This window comes from Episyrphus balteatus, chromosome 2, assembly GCF_945859705.1.
Source record: "Episyrphus balteatus chromosome 2, idEpiBalt1.1, whole genome shotgun sequence".
NCBI lineage: Eukaryota > Metazoa > Arthropoda > Insecta > Diptera > Syrphidae > Episyrphus > Episyrphus balteatus.
Window position 1 is genome coordinate 22,283,948 of NC_079135.1, and position 23,965 is coordinate 22,307,912.

The 23,965-nt window shown below is 27.8% G+C and overlaps 1 protein-coding gene across 7 annotated transcripts in view; it reads right to left on the reverse strand.

Moving 5' to 3' along the window:
* LOC129908524 (FH1/FH2 domain-containing protein 3) overlaps nucleotides 1-23,965 on the reverse strand; it is a 134,163-nt gene that overhangs the window by 98,246 nt on the left and 11,952 nt on the right. The window contains exon 1 of one of the 7 annotated variants that reach the window (XM_055985090.1): nucleotides 15,354-16,736. The exons of 3 other annotated variants lie outside the window; for them this stretch is intronic. The gene's annotated coding sequence lies outside the window, so the exon portion shown is untranslated. Of the gene's footprint in view, nucleotides 1-15,353; nucleotides 16,743-23,965 lie in introns of those variants that run through there. 3 more of the 7 variants (XM_055985092.1, XM_055985091.1, XM_055985093.1) reach the window with 3 other exon arrangements.

The window sequence follows — 23,965 nt, forward strand, 5'->3', positions numbered from 1 at the left end:
TTACTCATGTAACAAGTTCGTTCTGACCCTAAAAATGGAACTTAAGAGTTTGGATTTTATTGAGTAGTTGATAACAGTGATTTATTAGGACACAGTTTTATGGCTTGCTGTCAAGAAAAGGTTACTGATTTGCTTTGGATCTAACATCTAATCATGGAACTAAAATGTATAGACATTTAGGTAAGGTTAAGGCTTGTTTCAAGCATTAATTTGACTATGAATTTTATATTTTACGTCACGTTCTAAGCCTCTGATTTATTTATAAAAATTCTCTTTCCTTTATTTTCTTTAATTAACTCATGAAATCAATTAATTTAATATGCATATTATGTCATAGCCGTATTTAGGGGAGGGGTTACAGGGTTTAACCCCCCCCCCCCGAATTTTTTTTTAGAAAATCATATGATGAGAATTTGAACAAATACAACCCTAATACATACTTGTGCAGATTAATGCCGAACTTGATGAATTGCTTTTATATTTAAGTGATAAATCGAAAATCTCCTATTTTGTCGCGGTTAAGTTTCAAAAAGCTGTGAACAAAATAAAATATATGAAAAAAGTATTTCGTTTTTTTTTTTTTAAGAAGTACCTACTGATTTGTATGAAATTTTCAACCCTCTTATAAGTGGGAACCATAAGTCGTACACAAAAATGGATAATTATAAATTGATTGTCTCTTCTTTCTAAGAAAGTATACAATTTGTTTTTGGCTAAATGAGCTCACTTTTGAAATAATACGACTTAAGCACATAAACTATGCATTTTTTGTTTTTTCTTGGGAATGCCATTCTTATAGTTGTATGCTAAATAATTTGTTTGGTCACATTCTGATTACTGACTTGTTAAAGCTTGTGGTAACACAGCAAATTAGGCTGAATATGAACAAGAAACGAGAATGCAAGAAAATTGTTCCTTCAGTTCAGCCTAAATATTGGAAACTTTCATTTTTAAACGATATAATATTGACGTTTGGGTTGCATTTTTTCTGTAGATACTTATCACGAAAACTGATTATTTTTGTACTTTCTATACCTATCTATTTTAATCTTAACCAGCGTACCTAAAAGTAAAAAGCATTTTTGAAATATTCTGCAGAACTTCGGAACTAGGGTTAAAAACTCGATTTTTCAAATTCAGACGTGATATACAATTTATTTTACATTGATATTTAATAAAAAATAATTATTTGAGGTGAATTGAGTTAAATATTTAGCCAAGGATATGGACACTATAGAGGTGAAAAGACAACATTTCAGCTGCTAAAGATTTATCCTGTTCTGGGTGCAGATTAAATTTGTGTCTTTAGAGAATACATTTTTCATAAAACATTATACATTTTTTATAAAGCCTAGAACGCAGCTGAAGAGAAACGAAAAATGTTCAAGTCTCCAAAGTCGACAACGAAAATGTTAATGAAAAAATATCATCGAGTATTCTGTCAAAGTCAAATAAAAAAAATTCAAATTAATTAAAAATCAAGAAAAAACAACAGAAAATAATGTTTAACACAAGAAATAAATAAATTAAAAGTGAAAAAACACTGCTCTTGGAATCAGGAAAAATGCAAAGGACAATGAAAAGCACCTAAGTGACAAATGAGTAAAATGTTTCCAATTTTTCCATATACTTGCGTAGGTGCTATTTTTGTATGGAAAATTTCGTTTCGCTTCAGCTGCGTACTAGGCTTTAACGTTCAAAACTTTTAATAAACAAAGAAATTTGAAAAAAAATAATACATACATAAATCTCATCAGAGAGAGAAAAGTCCATTTATGATTTATCTGCTGGCTGTTAAAACCATTGATAATATCTAGTGTTTTTTGTATATGATATTTTACGAGATTGTTTTTTGTATAAGGCTTAGGAAGGCTTCTACAAAATTTTTTTGGCCGCTTACGCTGGCATGTAAAAAAATATATAAACAAAATTTTGCTCGGTCTGAGCTAACCCCTCCCGAAATGAAATCCTAGCTACGGCTATGTATTATGTATAACAAGCGTTCCTGTAATGACTATGGTTTTTTCATGAAATAGTGCAAATTTGAATTATGTTATTGAAAAACAAAAGGAAAAATTATATTTGATATGATTTATGAAATGAACACAACATATAATTCCAAAGACTGATCGAATTAAAGTCATAGAATTCATAAGTAGGAATGCAGTTAAAAAGATCATTTTTTATAATCCCTTGCTTCCGATTTAATATCGTTCCAAACAAAAAGTTTATAAAAAAAAGAAAACAAAAAAAAATTAAAACAAAGGTATCTTACCTACAAAATCATAAAATTAATTCCAAAGTACCTTAAAAGATGATAATTTTATGTAAATTTTTAACCTCAAAATACTCTTTTAATATACTTTTTTTTTTTTAAGTAAATCTTAAACTATATATTTACATCTTAACGACAATCTTACAATTTTTAATCAGCTTAGATGTTAAGAATTTTACCGACTCTTGAATGACTTCAAGTTCATATTAAATGATTTAAATTATAGTTTAAAGCTATTTTATGACTTAATTTTTTGTTGACTCAAAAGTGTTTGACGACAACCACAACAAGACACCATTTAGACAAAACAAAAGAAAAATATAAAACAACAACTAAAAAAAAAAACATGAAACGCACATACGATTCAAAAAGATAAAAAGATACATTTTTTGTCGTTTTGTGATGGTTTTTCCCTTTCAAACTTATATTCTTTGGATTATTTTCTTTTTTTTTTGTTCATTTTCTTCTTTCATTTTAAAATCTTTTCCTTTTTGTCTTGGACTTAACGACACTGTCACGAATATCGTGTTCTCTTCTAAAGCTGCAGGCCATTCATTGGCCTCCTCTACAAGCAAAAAAAAACTACATCCAAAGGGAATGCCCTAATCTTTTTACAAAATCTAGGACTGCCTTTTAATAAAAATGCAATTATTATTCTTTCAGTTTGTTTTTAAACACTCTTGCATGTTGTTCATTATCACTAAATATCTAGAGAAAATAACTCTTTTTCATTTGATTTCAATAGTTTGGTTGATTAGAATAGAATTTTCTGTTTTACCAGAAAAATGGAATAGAAAAATAACCTGCCAAGAAAACACACAGATAACATGTCGCAGATAGACCTAATTACTATGGAACTAGCACGCATTTAGCATAATTCTATCACCGAAGAAGAACATACAACTTAAAATAGAATTTCTGTAAAACTACACTGAGAAAAATAACTTGAAAACAAAAACAATATATAAAGCCCCGTTCCTTTGAAGCTTGTAGCATACTTACAGTTGAAATCTAGTACAAAAAATAAACATTTCTATCTACTCAATCAGAAAATCATGTGTTCATTTCTGTACTAGATTTATGCGCTAATCATTTACTTATGAGTAGTCTATGTTGCTAATGTGCCACTAATTACCTTATAAATCTATAATCTATTACATTTTTAAATTGTTTTATGTTTTATTGAGTGCTTTGTTTAAACTAACCAAATCCTTTCCTAAAAATGAACTAAAACGTCATTATCTTTATTTATAATGAATTGTTTTAAATTGCTGTAATCAAGTCGCTTATAATTTCAAACTTGTTCTATGTTAGCCTTTGTTCTAATCATGAGTAGAATTCTATTACAATAACTGCACATTCCTATCTCCTAGAGCCGAAGATTATGTGTTGATTGTAGTACTAGATTTTTTTCTCATGAGTAAGCTACTACCTCCAATGGAAAAGGGCTGTTATTGTAGTAGATCACATTTTGTAGTAGATTTTTTTCTTGATTTCAAAAATTCAAAATAATAACCATGATAAAAAAAAATCGAATTTAAGAATTTCTTTTCTCAGTGTATTGTCCAGAAAATCGTTGTGTTTAAAATCACCATGACAAACCACAACATAGAATGAAAAGTATGTTAAGTTTTTGAAAATGCGTTAGTTTTATGATATAATTTTTCAAACTGTTACCTAACGTTTCAACTTAAATGTTTATTTTTTTTTTTTTAATTCTGCATTTATAATTAAATTATAATTATAATTTCTTTCATTCGTAGAATAGGTAAATATTATTTATTTTTTCTTGTATGTTTTTTTTTATGTTCAATATTCTTAAATGTCTACAAACAAACTTCTTGGTTAGGGTCAATATCTTGGCATTGGATGCAATGGAATTATGTTGAAAGAGAACTCTATGATGTGGTTTAAATGTTGAATGCTGATAGATATGAATGTGATGAGCACGAGAATGCATCGGGAAATCAAGAAATCAAATAGGATGATAATGATTCTTTGATGGAAATTTTGTTTTACTTGATTAGAATATGGTAACTCCCTGGTTCATTTTGTGGAGTTTGTGTATGGAGATTATAATTTATGTTTATCTTTTGCATTGACACACTTTTGGTGGAGAGAGAGATTTAAATGAGTTTTCTTGTATGAGCTTTTATGATCTGTTTAAGATTTTAATGGGTTTGTCTTAAGATTGATGCTTGAAACAGAGAAAGATAATTAAATTGAATATTTATAATCTTAATAGAAGTGAAGAAAGTTATTTTGAGTTTATTATGGATGGCCCTATTAAAGTCACAAGTTTTAATTTTTTTATTTATCAATTTACCATACGAAATTCGCAAATTATATGTATGTTTCTTTTTATATTAAAATTAGGGATATGCTAGAAAATAAAACAAAAACAAAGAAACGTCACGTACAGACAGACAAAGCCAGTCGAAAATTGTATAAAGGTTGAAGAGTAAGTTTTTGAGCAAATCTATAAAACTTCTTCTATTACACGGTGTAACACTCAAAATATACGCGGGCGGAGACCTATCAGGTTTTGTAGAGCTAGTATTTGAAAATCCCCTAACACCCCCAAAATCTGGAGTTACGGGCAAAAAACGGTTTTTTGGACCTTCACCCATTTAAAAAATTCTAGCTTCGACAATTTTTTACCCATTTTCGATTTTTTTACAGTTTCTGATAGAAGATAAATATACCTTTTCAACAATGTATAAAACATGTAACTCGGTTGAACCACTTAGAATTTATAAGCCACACAAAACTGCCTCAATTTATTCCTTATCGAACCGTGAAAACTATATGTTTCTATGTCTTCTAGTTTTCGAGAAAATTGAAAAATAAAAACAAATAAAAACAAAAAATATTTTGAAAAAAGAAAATTCTGATAAAATAATTTTTCAATTTTCTCAAAAACTAGAAGGCATAGAAACATATAGTTTTCACTGTTTGATTAGGAATCAATTGAGGCAGTTTTCTGTGTGAGTAATTTTTTTACAAAAATTCACAGTCTGGACAGAAATAGTATGAAATGAGTTTTAAAAATTTTTTTTTCGCCTATTTTTAACTTTGAAATCGATTATTTCAAAAACTATTGGTTATATTATATTGATTTAAAAATAAGAATCAAATGTACAATTTTTCCTTTCGGAAATGGTATCATTTATTACTGTAAGTGTCGCCGTTGTTTTTTAATATTTTTTTTTCTTTTTATAATTTTTTTTTAGAAAAATGCCCCTCCCACCTAAATGGGGGGAGATAGACCCCCCTCCCAAAAAAAAATGTTTGTATTGAGCTCCTTTACAAAAACCCGTTATCAAATCCTGGCGCCGAAGTTTTTCTACTACGTGTCGAAACAACATTTTTGTTATATACCTTAAAGTTCGAATTTCTGTATCTGGGTTGAAATCGAAAAATTTTTTTTTCTAAGCCAATTTTGAAGTGATTTTCATAAAAAGTACCTCAATTGATTGAGAAATAAATATAGTTTTAGAATATATTTTTTAAATAGCATGTTGTTTTGAAAACATATACTTTAAATTGATGCCGAAGTTGGGCAAATGACGAAAAAAATGGAATTTTTGAACTTTGACAGCTTATAAATTCTAAGCGGTTCAACCGAGTTACATGTTTTATACATTGTTGAAAAGGTATATTTATCTTCTATCAGAAACTGTAAAAAAATCGAAAATGAGTAAAAAATTGTCGAAGCTATAATTTTTTAAATGAGTGAAGGTCCAAAAAACCGTTTTTTGTCCGTAACTCCACATTTTGGGGGTGTTAGGGGATTTTCAAATACCGTTTCTTAATCAGTGTGACTAGCTCTACAAAACCTGATAGGTCTTCGCCCGCGTATATTTTGAAACCTCATTTTTGTAACACCGTGTTATTTGTAAACATTAACATATGAAAATAATGAACCAAAATTGTTACGTACAAAAAAAACTTTCGTTTGATGAAAAAAATGTAAAAAAAACACTTAACACAGTGGACAAACCCTACATTTTTTTACTATACTCTTTACGAATAAAAGTCAACTAAGAGTATCAAAAATGTTACAAAACTATGAGTAAAACTGTCACATATCTGTGAGGATGTAAAGGACGATATAATAAATAATAAATTAACTTCACCGAATAAATTAATAAAACAATCCTTAAATGTGTTAATCTGCTACCGAGATTTTTTCACATATTTTAGAAATTAAAATTAGATTTTAAATTTGTAATCCGAAAATTCGATTTCTAGACACCTCTAGAATATTTCCTTTTTACATCAAGCTTCTAGGTACTAAAAAAAATATTTTTTTTATAAATCGTTTTTTTTTTTTAGCAAATTTCTTTAAATATTCTTGTAGGAAATTAAACGCTCTACAGAATAGGCCTAGTGCACTTTTTTCGTTAATAAAACCGTTTAATAGATATTTGAGGTAAAAAAATCGAGAAAATCTTTAAAAATTCGTTTTTTATCCTTAATTTTCAGTTTCCCAAAATTGCAATTATTTACAAATTTTAAAATTTCTTTACCTTTAAGTTTAGAGTTTTATTTATAATTTAATATACTACCCATTTTTTTTGCTCGAAAAAATATGTAAAAATGTTAAAATGTTCTAAAAGAAGTTATTTTCTATTCCATGTGTTTATATGCAAATAAGTTTAACTCAGATTATCGATATCCCAGGCTCCAGACGTCTTGACTTTTAACACTTTTGCCGATTAGACACTAGACAACTCACTTAATTTTCAAAGTCTTCTTTATAATATAGTACCATACCCAAATAGATTTTGATCTCTTATTTAAACCCAATTTCCAAGAGGAGACAGCGCAAAACTTTTTATCTTGATTAAATTGCCCCCACACCCTGCAAAGTATGTCACTTTAATTGAAAATATTAATTTATCCTCCGCACATTCAAAAAGCAATATACAAAGTCGTTAATCTTTTTTGATAATCATGCGAGGGTTTGAAATATACTTCTACAAACATATGAAAATATTGCCATTCATAAATTTGCAACAATAAAAAAAGGAATTTCTTTCCTCATTTCAAAAACTTTGAAGAGACACAAATAATATACTCGCAGATATCATCGCTATCCTATAACAGTCCCATAACAATGTTATAAGGTGTGTCCTGGGTGTCGACTTTATTCGAAGTCATTATACGGATATGGGATCCATTTTTGGGTTTTAATATTTTTTTTTATAAATCCTATTTAAGGGATTTGTTGACAAAGAAAAAGAAAAAAGAAACTACGACCCAATAAAAATATGTTCCTTTAAATTAACGTCACAAAAATATGCGTGTCATAGAGCAATTATGCACAAAAGGATAGACAGCCAGCAAGAGCGCATAAGAACATGGGGCGTGAATTACTTACCTAAAAAAGTAGGTCACTGGGTTTCGTTTTTGGTCTTCAAATCGGCTTGTTTTTGTTTTGTTTTCTTATTTTATTTGTTGGTAACACTGTTGTTTGGGTGGTCTTGATAAATTGCCATTGTGGATTAATTTAACAGCAAAAACCACGGGGGCTGCAATTTGGTTATTTACACCTTGTGTATTTGTGTGTTTCTATTTATTTTTTGTATTTGGACTTTAAACTTTGGAGGAATTGCAAGGTTATGAATTTTTTTTACAGAGTGTTCCGGATTAAAGTAGAATTTTTAGAAAAAAAACTCATGGATCAGATTTCCCTGAAATAATTAAAATCTTCCTTCAAAAATTCTAATTCCTTGCAACTCTTATTTTATATCAAATTTAGAATCTCTTCATTAATTTGTCATAATTCTATTACAACCGCATCCATAGTCAAAAACACAGAATAGGCAGTGCCTACTGCCAGCATTTTTGTCACATCAAAACAAATGGTCAGAATATTTCTAAAAATAAATTATAATGATGCAGCTGGTTAAAAATAAAAAAAACTAAATTTAAAGAACTGGGTCATTTACCCTAAATTGAAAAAATTTAAAAAAAAAATAATAATAATAAATTAATGAAATTTTGTAAAAATAGAAATGTGGTGCACTTTTTCAAATATTTATGCTTTTTTCCACATTTTTGTGTATCAAAAAGTATTTTTCGTAGGCGACAAAATACTGAATACTGTGTAAACTATTATGAATTCTTTGGCAAGAGAAACTATAAACACAGTGAATGTGTGTAAAAATAATTATTATTTTTTGATTTATGAGAACAAACAGAAATCTTAGACGAAGAGTCTATTTAATTTAATTTTTTCCTCTCATTTTTTTTCCAATTTATTGAAATGTCAGCGACTTATTAATTTTAATTGTAACTTAAATTTAAATTTAGTTTTAAATAAATTTTTATAGTAATTTTAGTGCGGTGCAGATAAAAATATCAAAATATATGATTATTTAATTAAAATGTATTTAAAGTTTTAAGTAAGATATTTTTTATTTTTAATTTAATTTCGTTTTGAGAGCTAGATTTAAATATGAAATATGTAGCAAAAGATGTTTTTTTCCTTATATTACTACATTCAAATTTTGCTAGTTGTTGTCGTATGAACCAATTCATAATCTAAAGGTTTCTACCTAACAAAACACGTGTACAAACATATTTCATTAAATATTTTCCAGTGCTCTACTTTATTTAATCCTTGAAAGTGATACTTTTGTGAATAAAAAGGACTTAAAAAAACCAACAAAATATCATATGCCATTCAGGTAGTAAGGCGAGGCACATGTATCACAAATAATAAAAATGAATGAATGAACTTCTTTTTAACGAGAAGCAATAAAAATGTTAATCTACCTGTTTCATTATATTATTGACTTAACCTAAAAAAATTGTGTATAAATACAATATTCAACCAAAAAATGGGTATTTCCTTAAAAGATCACATAGCGCCGCCGCCACCATCATCAACACACGTTAAACAATAATTTTTACGACACTTGATACACCCGTTTGTTTGTTATTTTGACAGTTAAATTTCAAAAATAAAATATTTAGTTTTCACCGGAAATTAGTTTCCATTATTTTCTTTTTCGCGGAAAAAAAACCGTACAAAAAGAAATTAATATAAATTTCCTCCAAAATTTTTAAAGAAGAAAACAAAAGAAGTTAGAAAATATTTATTAATCTTTCTTAATGATTGTTAATTCATTAATATTCGGGTCAACATTTATCACTCACTCTTTTCTTTTATACTGATGATCTAAAGATTAAAACATTTAAGCTTTTAAGTTATACGATCATTAAACTCAAGAAAAATATTATGTTTGTTTAACAGTTAACATCGAAATGATTAGTTATCTAAATATTCCCACCTCCCTTAGCACATTAATAATAAAAAAAAAAAAAACAACCAACCAAAGACCATCACACTTTTAGAATTTAATATTATTAATTATTTTTAACATGAACAAACAATAAAAAGAATAATAATAATCCGTTGTAAAAATTTGTTTAAAAAAATCAGTTTTGGTCGACGCACGGCTAATAAATGCTAAATGACGGAAAAAAGGTCAATGGAGTCGTGTTTTTAATGGGTTCTTTGCTGAATAATAGTACGGGAGTAACTGTTGAAGGTAGCTAAAACTTTCTTAAAAAAAAAAACTGAAGATAAGGTCTTAAAACACTGATTGAATATTACTAAAATGAAAAATTTATAAAGGTACAGAAATTCTTAAGAACATTTGGAATTCATTTATCTTGAGATAAATAACACTACTGAGTTGTTAGAAATGAAAAATTCACTCAATTCCAAATTTTTCAGACCCCAAATCACCATAATATATCGAAAGATCAAAATTGTTATTGCTTAACTTCTATTTTAATAAAAGTCAACACTGAGTTGATATAAAAACCACACAATTGGATAAATTTCTGACTTTTGGGACCTCATAACTCAAGACCTTAATATAAAAATACTCAAAATTGTTTAATTTAACGATTCTACTAACGAAAAACTGAGGTGTCATAAATTAACAATTTACTTGATCTCACATATTTAGGATCCTATTAGGCCGTAAGACTAAAAAATTACAGAATTTTAGAACCATACAACTCATAGAATTAGAATTAGGAAAAATTTAATGTACTTCAAATGAAATAAAAAATGAATCGTCATATTAAAATTATCAAAAGTATTAATTTAAAATTATTAGGACCTCGTGAAATATGAGGTGGCTCTAAATTTTAGAAAGAGTTGGTTACTAAACTTTTCTTCAACTAATGTAGAAGACTGACTGACTTGTTATACCTATATATATTAAAAATTAACGTGATTCTAAACTTTAGGGACCCCAGGCTTAAAACAATAGACCACAACATTGTGAACTTTTACTTTCTTCGAACGAAAAACAAGAGTAGGTTGTTATGAATGAAATATTTTGCTTCAATCCTGATGCCACTTTTGAGACCCTAAGATCTTTAAACTTATATAAATAACTGTGGTTAGTTGATATTTCTAAGGCCTCACAACAGCTTATTACAAGTTTTGTCGCCTTAACACCTTAACCATCTGATAAACATTAAAGCGAAAAAGTGACCCTCAGACTATTAGGACCCCTGTTTTGTAATTAACTTTCAAGCTATGAAAAATTTCCAAGCTTTGAGCCTTATTATCATGTTTTGTTTTTTATTATTGAAGATGGGCTATTAAATAAATTTATAAGAGGAAGTCTTTAAAAACAATTTAAATTATCACTGATACTATACGGATTGATGAAGCTCGAAGTTTTTATGATAAAGTCATTAAGAAATTCCTGAAAAAATACTTAGTCCCAGGGTACCAACCCGAACGAACAACGCAACGACGCAGAAAAAAAGTGTAATAAACTCATTTTGCATCAAATATAGGTATGAAAACCTTAGACAGCTTGTTAGGCTGTGATGAGAGGTTTATACAAAAATATTCCATAATATCAGACTTCAGACTTGTCAGAAGGAAGGTGTTTCACACCTAAAAAAAGTAATTTAAATTAAACACATCACACACACGTTCCCATGTCTCTCTCTCTGTCTTGGAATTTATAAAGATTTTATTATAAAACGAAGAAAAAAATATATGAAGAATAATCTGTCTGTCTCGTAATAACAAAAAGAATATAAAACAAGAAGATGATGAAGAAAAAATGTTAATAATAAGTTTTTTTTATGGGCGCACATGAATTCCATATTGCGTCCCACATTGATCGTTCATTGTGCCGCTTCATGTAGTATCTTTAAAAAAAAAAATGTTTGTTAGTCTCACAGAGATCGTGCGCCCAGCTTTATCTGTTTGAAAAGTCTTGGGACCTTATCTAGCGTGTTCCAGGCATCACACACGGTTCGTTGGTGTTACTCCATTCAAAGTCAAGGTGAACAGTTGAGCACACATCATCATCAACACACAAAACCCATGATTGTTGTCAGAGAGGTGTGTGTTTTTAGTTTAGTTTATATTCATGAGGTGGCAACCTTTTTTACAAGAAGAAGATTTAAAAAAACAACAACAACAAAGAATGTGAGCTTAGGAAATACTTTACACAGGCAATTACATCGTTTTTCTTATAAATTATTTCCTCTTTTATTTCAAAATTTTATTTATGCACTTCTTGTTCTCATTTTTGTATCTATAGTCTTCATTCTTTCTGTTAATTCGTTTTGCATTACAATTACTAGAATTTTTATGCTTTTATTTCATAATTCAAACGGAAATACAGTGGTTGAGGCTTATTCTGCTTCCATTTTATGGGAATGACGTTCCAATTACAGATTTTATGCAGCGCAGCGCCATTAACGCATGAACTCGTAAAGTATTAAGGTGAGTTTGAATGAAGTAGTTCTGGAGAAGGTAATAGTTAGCTACAGAAATCTATTTTGTTAAATGATCAAGAAAAATTGATATTTCCGGTAGAATGTATTAGAAAATAAGAAATTCCTTGTTCCGAGCTTAATTATCTCAGGAATAATATTCAACAGAATAGAAAAATAAAACTTTTGAAAATAAATGCGTTCCAGAGTTCCAAACCAGAAATTATTCCATGCACTCTTACCGACTAAAGTAAAAGCGGTATACAGTAACTACAGAAACATTTTTTGGAGGCAAAGAAAAAAAAAATTTTTTTTGTCTTTTGGCTTTACTTAATATTAATAAAAAGTAATTCCATAGATAATACATTTTTTCTTTTTTGTATTTTGAGTTTTTTTTCCAAAAATTTCCAAAAACTAGTTTGAACTTAACTAAATTTTTAAATTTTCAATGGATTGACAACTGTAATAGTTGCCAACAGGTGCTTTTCTACATTTTTTTTGCATTCAGAGTTGTAAAAATATCAATTAAAAACGAAAATGCATTTTAAACTAAAAAAGATATTTATTGAAACTGAAAAAAATTTACGTTGAAAAAATTTTTTTTGCAACTGAAAAATATTTGCATTAAAAAAATTAATAAAAAAATTTTAATTAAAAAAAAAATGTTCTGGAAACTGAAAAATATTTACATGAAAACAAAATTTGTATTGATAGTGAAAATATTTTGCATTAAAACAAAATTTATTGGAAATAAAAAATTTTCTGCATTGAATTTTTTTTTTTTCAATGCACAAAATTTTTTATTTGCAATAATTTTTGTTTTGATGCAATATATTTCCATTTGCAATTTAAATTTTGTTTTCATGTAAATATTTTTTAGTTGCAATAACATTTTTTTAAAGTCAAATTTGAAAATTTGTGCATTAAATATTTTGTTTTAATATTCTTAGAATTTCTTACAATTTTGTCTACTTGGCCTTACAATATTCAATATTATAGTCGTCGAAGTAGCTGATAGCAAGTCAAATCTCTAAAATAGTAAAAATCGCCGAATATATAAAAACATTAATGCACATATTTCGCATTGAATTTTTTTTATTGGTAATAAAATTTTTTATGCAAAATATTTTTATTTGCAGTACAAATTTTATTTTTGATGCAAATATTTTTCATTTGCAATAATTTTTTTTATTGCAAAATTTTTTTTTATTTGATAAATATTTTTTTTAAATGCATTTTTTTCGATTGCAACAAACATTTTTTAGGTAATTGGTAATGCATTAAAAAAATGATTTTTTACAACCCTAATTGCAATATTATTAGATACAGACCTACTAATAAAAAGTATGCAAACGGACTAAAATATTTTTTTTTTAGATTTTACGTAGTTAATTACTGCTTTTGTTTTCAAAATTCAATGGACTCATTAGTTTTAATTTAAAAAAAAGAAAACCATTTTTGATTAAAAATACTTCTTTCTGAGAAAACTTTTTTTGTTTTTAAGTACCTAGTACCTACTTCGATTTTTGTTGGCAAATTGGTTTCAAAATTTTGAAAAAGTTATTGGCTTTACAGAAAGGTATAAGACACTATTGGATGAAAAGTTGATTTTTTTAACAATTTTTTTTCCAAATAGATGACTTCTTCCATATGATTTTTTCTTGTCTCATCGCAACCTACACGCTCTAGCTTTTTGGAACATTTCTGGTATAAAAAAAAATTATTTCTTAATATACAGGATATACTTCTTCTGGAGGTTAAAAAAAAACCTAAACATATGTACCTGTATTTTTAATCTTTCAAGTTTTAATTGAATTTCTTAGAAAAATTAAATTAAAAATATTCTTTTTGGCAATTTTTACCATAAGAGCAATTACATACGATGCAGTCATCTATTTTTATTTTTTTTTTATATGAAATGATTTTTGAATCCTTTTGAAAAGCCATATTAACTGAACACGCTGGCTGTATTAGAATCTAAAACAAAAATGTCCCTAGTCTTGTAGGGTATTATTAATATTTTTAGAAAATACTTCAGAAATATTTTTATATTGAAGATTTATCAAATGCGACACACAAAATTTGTTTTGTTGTATTAAATTGCGACCAGATAACCAACTAAGTAAATTTCAAACAACTTACTGTTAATTTGTTAAGAAATAATCACCTGTGTGCTAATTTCTTAACCAAACAATAATTGATTTTAAAGAAAACAAAACTGTTTATTTTAAAATGATGGCGTTACACTTATTTATTGAAATAAACAAAACAAAAACTGTATAAGTAATTTGCACATGAGGTCACATCAATTTTTAAAACCTTAAGAGAGATCATTAAAAAAGTTTTCCACGTATTATCAGAAAATCAAACCAAACAGTCTAGGTAAAGGGAAATAAGATTATCAATAGTCATTGAGTTAACCCTGCACACTATCGAATTGGGGATTAAAATCTTATAGGTTTAAAAAGCTTTACTTCCTTCTTTGTCAATTTCTTAGTATTCCTTAATTGCAGTATCTACTATATAGGATGTAGGTAAGTACTGGACTTTATATGAGACTTTGACTTTAATTAAGCTGAAACTTGAAATTGTATAGGTATTCAAGACTATCAAGAACTTTTTTCTCAAGTTCATAAGTGTAAGTATTAGAAACCTTCTAAATTCTCCTAGCCTTTTTAGAATCAACTCCAAAGTCACAAATAAAGATAACAAAATTGCTATCTCAAACTTAATCAAAAGAAATAGCAAAATTCCTTTGGTTAATATAAACAAACTTATCTAATCATTTTTCATCAAAAATAATAATAATACCTAATTCAAACATACTAAAAACACAGTCATCAAAAAATTAAAAAAAAAATAAAATTAACCTCTAAAGAAATATCTATCTAACCACATTAAAGAAAAAAAAAAGAAAAATTTATTTAAAAACTAAAGAAATAAGAGTATACCTAACTAAGTGTCAAGCGCAAAAGTGTCAATTTGTGGTTAAAAATTTGCGGGTGGAAATTTAACTTCCACTTGAATGATAAATAAAAAATAACATTCAGCCAACATGTACCTAACTAACGTGGGCTGATAAATTCAACAAAATAGAAGAAATCAATACACAAAATGCAACCCCATAAAAAGTCAATATTTTCAATGTTATTATTTTTTTTAACACTCTTCGGTAGAAATAGAAAAAAAGTACCTGCAATTTTTTTTTATTTAAATTTTTTTTTTTGCAATACGACATCATTGTGGTAATTTAAGTTTTTTTTTTTATAAATAAATAAAAATGAATATGTAGACAGGTACTCACCATAGAAACAGTTTAATTTCAATCAAGTTTACCGCAAAGAAATTGTAGGTAAGAAGAAAAAAAAATCAAAAAAAAAATTGTCGGTTAGGTAATCCTGTTTTCGATATTTTTTTTTTTAATTCCACAGATTTTTATTTTGTATCTTGTAATTTTCCAGAACCAAAACTTCTTAACTTAATCACCTTTTCCACTTTATTTAGTAATTTTTCATACAAGATTGACATCAATCATCAAACCGATTAATCATTAAAAATTCATAAAGATCGGCTAAAAATTTTTGAATATCTTCCAAATACCGAAAAACACGATCCACACACGGTTAGAAGAAGATACCTGACAAATAAGTTCCAAAGCAATAAATTTTCTTATTTTTAGAACCAACTTTTTTCTGTTTACAAAATTGTTTACGCAAAAAAAATTATTTTCAGCCTTATTTTTCCTATTCTCAAGGCTTCTTATTTTTTTTTGTTAGAAAATCACCCTTAAAACAAACAGATCGAAGAAAAAAAATTAGCACAAGTTCATTCAACCGAAAATTAATTCTTTTCATTTGATCAAAAACAAAAATCTCCGTCAGAAAAAAAAAATACAAAAATATTTATGCAAAAAAAAAAATTTTTTTTTTTGTGGTTGTCACTTAATTCTGTGGCCTAAAGGTGCCACCACACACCACACCAGGTATTACCACCACATACCTTGGAGTCTTATTTTATTGATCAAATTTTCTTCGTCTACACTTTACTCCATTTTTCGCACGCTTATTTATTTATTTAAAAAAAAAACTCTCCCCAAAACACACCGGGGCCCACTTTGCATTCAATTGCAAACCAACAAAAAAAAACAGAAGATAGAAAAAATAAAAATTGGCAAAACACGTCTTGTGTCTTTTGTGTACAAAGAAGACTTCAAAATATAAGCCAACCCTTCGCGTCCGAATCGTTGTGCCACCAAGAGGCGAAAAATACTCTTCCAGAAATATTGACCACAAACCAAGAAAAAAAACCCAAAAACACGAAGAGCGTAATAGCATAAAACAACTATCCGGACGAACCGACAGCAATCGAATAACTAAACCGGTGGTTGATGGCAAAAGCTGGCTAGAGCAGACGTACTATAAAATGCAGCACTGACAAACGACACCGATACCTCTATGACGACGACGACAACGATGAGAGAGGAATCATTTTTTGGTTGGAGATTTTTTGTTACCAATACACAAGTAGGAAAGGTACCTCTCTCTTACCAAGTGAATCGTTGTCGTCTGTCCAGCTCCAGCCAGCTAGATCCAGAAGTGCAGGTGATGGGATCTGATGGATTGGAATGGGGGTCTTTGGAGAAGCTATATTCTCTTGATTTTCTTTTAAAAGAGATATTTTTTTTTTTAAATTGTGGAACGTGTATCTCCCACGACAAGACAAGACACGAAAAACCATAACAGGGTCCAGGAGCGGCTTGTATCTAAATTGGCAGTTAATTGGGGCGATATATTTAAGAGGGCGCCAAATAGAAAATCTTTACAGTAAAATAAAGTAGATCTTAAATTTTGTAACATTTTGTTTTCACTTTTAAAAGTTGATTAGTATAGGGTCTTAATAGGGTAAAATACTCGCACTTTTATATGGATTATCAACATTTTTATGTTTCGAGGTCTCAAAATTATGAAAATTAGGTATTCAAAGCATTTTCTTTTGTATCTCTAGGTCCCAATATAGTCGAAGACTGTTCAACTTTCGTTTTTAAAATCTAGAAAAAAAACCGACTATTTGGGGGTCTCAAATAATAATAATTTATTTTGTAGGAAACAATTCATAAATAAAACTGTTGGACTTTATGGATTTATTTTGTAGGTCTTAAGAAGTTTTTTGTTTTGGAAAAAATTGGTTGATTGTAAAAACAAAAATTGGACTATTTTGTATTTACTTTTAATGAAAAGACATTAGGTATTTGAAAAAAAACACAAATTTATGAGATCTTTTTTTTATTTGTATGTAATCAGGAATTTGTTTTCGTTTAATTAAAAACATTTATAGTATTTTTGGAGTCTAAAATTATTATTTAGAGACCTCATTCATACGAAATTCGTATTCATTTTTGAAATTAAAGTTCTCGATAATTTGATTTTTATTTTATAAAAAAAAATTTGGGACCCTATTGATATTGGCATAAAGTATGTTTTTTAGGATCAAATATTTAAGTTTTTTCATTAATTTTGAGACTTTATTTGGAATTATTTTTCTTAAATCTACTTTCAGACCTTATTTGAATTATATTTTATTGTAGCAAAATATTAACATTATTTTTTGTCTCAAAACTATATGGCACAATTGAATTAAAGTTTTATTTAATTTTGTTTTTATTTGAAGAGAATACATATTTAGAGGCCTCATAATTTCTTTGATTTTTTTTTCAATTTTTTAATTAAGATAAATGTAAAATGGAAGCATTTTTCATTTTGGTATGTATTAATATTTTTGGAATCTACTTAATAAATGTATTTAATAAAACCTATTGAGACCTCATTTACCTATGTTTTTGTATGAAAATTCAACATGTTTTTCTTTTATGAATATAAAGTTTTAACTCATTAAACATCATTAATATATTCTTAATTTATTGCAGTTTGGAAAAAGGCCTTTTTTTTCGTATGATTGTTGGGCACGTTTTAACAGTTTAGAATTTATATCTTAAAAGGCAGTAAATGAGTTTTAAATCAACTACATATTTTTAGGGATCTTATTTAGAATTTATATCTTAAAAGGCAGTAAATGAGTTTTAAATCAACTACATATTTTTAGGGATCTTATTTACTTTTTATTTAACTGTAAGACACTAACATATTTTCATATTAGAGCTATCAGTTTTTTTTTTTTTTTAATAAAACTTTGAAATATTCGTTTTATTTTTTGTAATTTTTAAGTCATATTTTTTAACAAAAAGTATTTTTAGTATAAAATGAGGTAACACATTTTTGCTTTCAAAATTTAATTGTAAAAAATGGAACTCATTTTGGTGTTATTTTAATTTATTTGTGATCTTTGAGACCTTATAATTATAAATCTTCAATTTTTTAAAGAAATCATGAAATTGGACAGTTCCAATTTTCTATTTTCATTTTAGGGACTTCGTCTCTTATTAAAGCATGGTATTTAGTTTTTGAAATAAAATTAGTCTATTTTCCATTAAGTGTTAGTCATGGGGCTATTTAGTTTTTATTAAAATTAGATTATTTTCAGACTCCATTTTTTTGTTTTTATGTATTTTTGTATTTCTTTATAGTGACCATTCCCTTCATTTCATTGGGGCTTAATTTCTAATTGAGTTTTTCAATAAAATTACACTTTTTTTTTTAGAGCAAATGTCAAATTTTTTCAAATTCTGCCTTTTTTTTTTGAGCGAATCAAACTTAAAGATCCGTCCCTGAAAGTTCTATAAAAATAAACAAGAACAAAAATGTAAGGTGCTGTGTATCTGAATTTTTATTTTTGAAAAGCGACAACAACGATGGTGGCGACAGACACACCGACACGACAAAGGCACAGACGAGAAGACGTGTGCCCGTGTGCCCGTGTGCCCAGGTAAAAGCGAGCAGCAAACTATAAGATGGGAACATACCATACTGAACAGCATCAACATCATCTTCATCTTCTCTACCTTACCTACATATATCTATCTACCTGTTGGAATATTTAGCTCACTTTTATATCTTGTTCGCCTTCGTATATAAGGAGTAAAAGAACATCGATTCGTTACACTAAAATGCATTTAAGGCGAATGCATCCGTCCAAGGCATCGTTTACAATTTATTTATTTTAGAATTTTTTACTCGTGTGTGATTCCGGGGGCTTATTTTTCGCTTGTAGCGTGTTTCGTAGGTTACCTGGATCAAGAATTAAAAGATAAGAAAAAAATAAGAAGAAAATCGAAATAGTAGAGAAGAGGTCCAAAAAAGAAGAACCTATATCGAGTTTCTTCAAAAAGAAGAAGAAGAAAAAAAAGAAATCCCAAGCATAGATAGTGGTTGGAAGAGTTGAAACCATCGTCGCCATCAGGAACTGACCAAACAAGTTGTTGCCGTTGTGGAACGTATTTTTGTATTCTTTTATTTTGATATTGCATTTCTTCGATTTAAACCAAAAAAACATTAAATAAATGTAAATATTGAAAGTTGGTGTATTGGTACATTTTGACTCTCTCAGAGAAATAAATGTTTCGATGTATTTGTGTTAAATAATGGAGAGGAGAGTTTTCTTTATGGAAAGAGAAATCATTTCAAAAATCTCGTTAGAAAAATTATAGAAATATTGGAAGAGAACTTTTTGAAAACAAATAAACACAAATATTGATAAAAGTATATATCTCGGCTGTACTTCATTTAAATTCTGAATTTGCTTTGAAATCTCGAACTAAAAATAGAATTTTTTATGAAACATTAAACTTTTGTCAAGGAAAAATTACCTATAAAATTTTTTTTTGCGAAAAAATATCAATTTATATTTTCAATATCTTTGGGAAAAAAAAATTGATTTTGAAAAAAAAATATTTAAGACGGTAAACTATAGCTTTTTGAGATTGCATGATTAGTTTTGCAAAAAAAAAAAAAAAAACTTAGCAATGTAGGAAATTCAGCGGCTAAAGTATTCAAAAACAGCGTTTTTGACCTGTTAATAAACACATTTCATAAATTCGATTAGCCAGTTAATTCTTGACCTCCAGAAAAGTTTGTATTGGATCAACGTTCAAGCTCGATAAAAAAAAAATCATGGAACCATTTTCGAAAAATTATTTTTTTAAAATTAAAAAAAATTTATTTTTGAAAATTTTGTTTTAAATTTATTTTAAAATGTTTGTTCCTACAAGGACTTAACGTTTGGGAAAAATCAGAAATTAAAAAAAAAAAACTATCTAGGTATACGGTTCAATGAGAGCTTAGGATAATCTTTTTTATGTAATCAAAAAGTTTGCTTTTGTATTTTTATTTTTGTTTTGCTTTGAGAAATTAAGCCACACCAAATAATTACTTGTAGCAGTTAATCTTGATTCTTTCCAGGAAAAAGGCTAAGAAAACTAACAACACACAACAGTTTATTTAGGAGGTCTAGTAAAAATTAATTTGATCTATAAAAGTCAAAATTTAAAAAAAAAAAATGGGTGAAAAAGTGGGGTGGGTGTCAAAAATCATGGTTTTTTACGATTTCTGTCAAAATTAGACGTCCTATCGAAAAAAGTAAAATGCAAAAGTTGTAGGTAGTATAAACTATAACCTCAAAAATATTTTAAAAAAATGCGAAAATACGATTTTTTGATTTTTATTTTTATCTTTTACAAAAATAGTTGGATTTTAACAAAACATGGTTAAAAATTACTTTGTTATGTTTTCTATCTATTAAAGATGGTTTTTGAGCAAAAAGTTAAATTTTTGGATTTTTGACGAAATTAATTTGAAAAAATTGCTTTTTTTTCAATCAAAAAAGTTACCGAAAAAATTTTTGAGTTTTGAAAAGTTTGGAATGCAATTATTTAGCTTAAAACCGTTTTTTAAAGATTGTGTGGAAAAACTATACTTTTGTTTTAGAAAATATTGAGAAAAATTGAAAAAAAAAAACAAAAAAAAACGATTTTTAAGATTGATTTTTCCGTAAATGACAGTAATATTGGCGAGAAATAATTTTCCATAGAAACCAAATTATACTTAGTAAAAGCAGAGCCCGACTCAGGACAACACGACTTTGTACACCCCGACTCACGACAGCCCGACTCAACCCATAGCCCGACTCAAGATAGCCCGACTCATCGCAGCTCGACTCAGGTAAGAACTCGACCTGAGTCGAGTTGCGATGAGTCGGGTTATCTTGAGTCGGGCTATGGGTTGAGTCGGGCTGTCGTGAGTCGGGGTGTACAAAGTCGTGTTGTCCTGAGTCGGGCTATACCCTTCCCATTATACTTATCTAATGGTCATTGACCTTTTTAATTTGAATCAAGCACTAGAATAGCTCTAACGTGCAAAGTTTTTGAGATATTGAATTTTGAACGTCCCAAACAATATTTTTCTGATTTTTGGCATGGTAATATGTCAAAAACGTGATGTGATAGAATTTTTCTGACTTCAGATTCGAGCTCAGCGAACAAAAAACCATTAGAAAAATATAATTTGATTTCTATAAAAAAAACTTTTTGACGAGTGAAATCGAACAGTTCAGAAAAAATGGTCAAAAAAATCTTTGTTTTTGACATGAGATTAGGGTTGTAAAATTTTTATCTAATTTTAATGCATTTGCTTTCCAATACAAATTAAAAAAAAAAATGTTTATTATAAATTAAAAAAAAATATTTATTGCAACCTAAAAATATTTGCATTCATAACAAAAAAATTATTGCAACTGAAAAATATTTGCTTTGAAAAAAAAAAATATTTATTGCAATTAAAAATATTTTGCAATAAAAAAAAATCTTTTGCAAATGAAATAAATTTGTATTGTATTAAAAAAAATTGTTTTGCAAATAAAAATTGTTTTGCATTGAAAAATAAATTCAATGGAATATTCGTAGAATTTCTTACAATTTTGGTTATATGACCAGACATAAACTTTTTCAACTATTACCAAAAATTTAGGAAATTCGACTAGGTAGTATTAAATTTTCAATGCAGACATTTTTTTACTTTCAATAAAATTTTTTTTTTATTTGCAATAATTTTTTTTTTAATGCAAAATATTTTTAATTGCAACAAATATTTTTTTTTTTTCAATGCAAATACTTTTCAGTTCCAATAAATTTTTATTAATGCAAATATTTTTTAGTTGCAATAAATATTTTTTTTAATGCATTTTTTTTTTTATTTACAATGATTATTTCAAACCCATGTTTTTACAACCCTGCTTTAAATGCGTTTTAATATCAAAAACGGGAAGCAATAGGTTTTTTTTTAACTTGGATTTAAAATTTCTTTTTTTCTTTTGTCAGTGAATTTGAGAAGTAAAAAATTATAACTACTATTCTCAGTGGTACTCTTATTGTATTTTAAACTTTTCTAACCCTTAAACCCTACCCTGGGGTCCAGCGACACTGCAAACATACATTTTTCTGAATTTTACAAAAAATAAGTAATAGTCGCCGCCGAAACTTTAAGAATTCTCTAATTAACGTAGTAGCCATCTAAAAATTAGTCATTTATTCATTTTTAAGTTGTACAGCTCAAGATATCCACTGTCTGGGGTCCCGTAGACCCCAGGGTAGTAATTGTGAAAGTTTATTTTGGTAATTCGGCGGATTGTTTTTGAATTTTTTTAATGGGTTATTAAGGTTTTTATTACTTTTAAAGAGCGTTTTCACTGTATCTAATATTTCTTTTATTATCACTGCTGTATGCAAGTGTTATTACGTCTGTGTTCTCGTTTTGTTTTTCGATTTTGGTTCGAAAACACAAGAATTATATGGGCAACTTTGCCAACCAATCTCCAGGTACTTATTGGAGAAATTAAAAAAAAAAAAGCGGCCAGTAGCTCAGTAAACATCTACTCTAACCACAAAAAAAAGGATTTGTCATCTGTCCACGATAAAAGGACCTCAAGACGAAAATAAGGTGCAGCAGTTGCAGAAATGCACTCTGTTCGGAACATAGCCACTCAGTGTGTCAAATGTGCCTCAACACAAATTTTTATAACATTTTATATTTTAAAACATATTAAACTATTTTATTAATAAATAAAATTTTTTGTTAAATTAATTTTTTTAATTAATTTGGCCAAAAACCTTTTGGGGTCTCCTGAACCCCAGGGTAGTAATAGTGTCTCTCCCGGGATGGGTAGGGTTTAAGGGCTAAGAGAAAAAATAAAAGAGATTTGTATCCACTTTTGGTTAAAAGCCGGCTGATGCAATTTGAAATTTAAAAAAATTCGTCAACCACGAGTTTCAGTTTACAATAATTTCTGTTTCCCATCACACATCAACAATGCTACATAATTACATTTCCAACAACAACAACAACATTTTTGGTTGTTATAAATCCGGCAAAATTGGTAAACAAAGAGCACATAAATGCAACACAGATGACAGCAGGTAAATTTATAATTCTATTTGTGTTGCTTTATTTTAATTTGCTTTTATTTTTTGTTTTTGTATTAAACGAACGTTTTCAAATATATAAATAAAATAAAGGTAAGTTATAGTGTCGTCAAAAATGTTTACCCAGAAAAATGTTTTTCCGAAATTTTATGAATTCAATTCATTAAGATACCCAAAAGTTTTTTTTTTCGTAAAAAAGTTGTTGTTTTTTGTTTTGTTTTTTATAAAAAAAAAAAAAATGTAAAGAACTATTTTTTGAAAAAAAAATGTAGTTTTGTGACTTTCTTGCAATTTTTAGCCTCTATTTATTTACGCCACATTAAATTAAATAAATTAAAAGTCATACATAGTTTAATATGGAGAGTTTCAAAATTTGTATACGATTTGACAGTTTTTTAATTAAGACTTATAAGATTTAATGAAGAGTTAATAAATTGAGGAAACGGACACAATTCCGGGATTTTGGGTTTTTGGGATTCTGGAATTTCTGGATTCTTGATTTTCAGAATTCTGGGTTTTCAGGATTTTGGTTTTCGGGATTTTGACCCCAA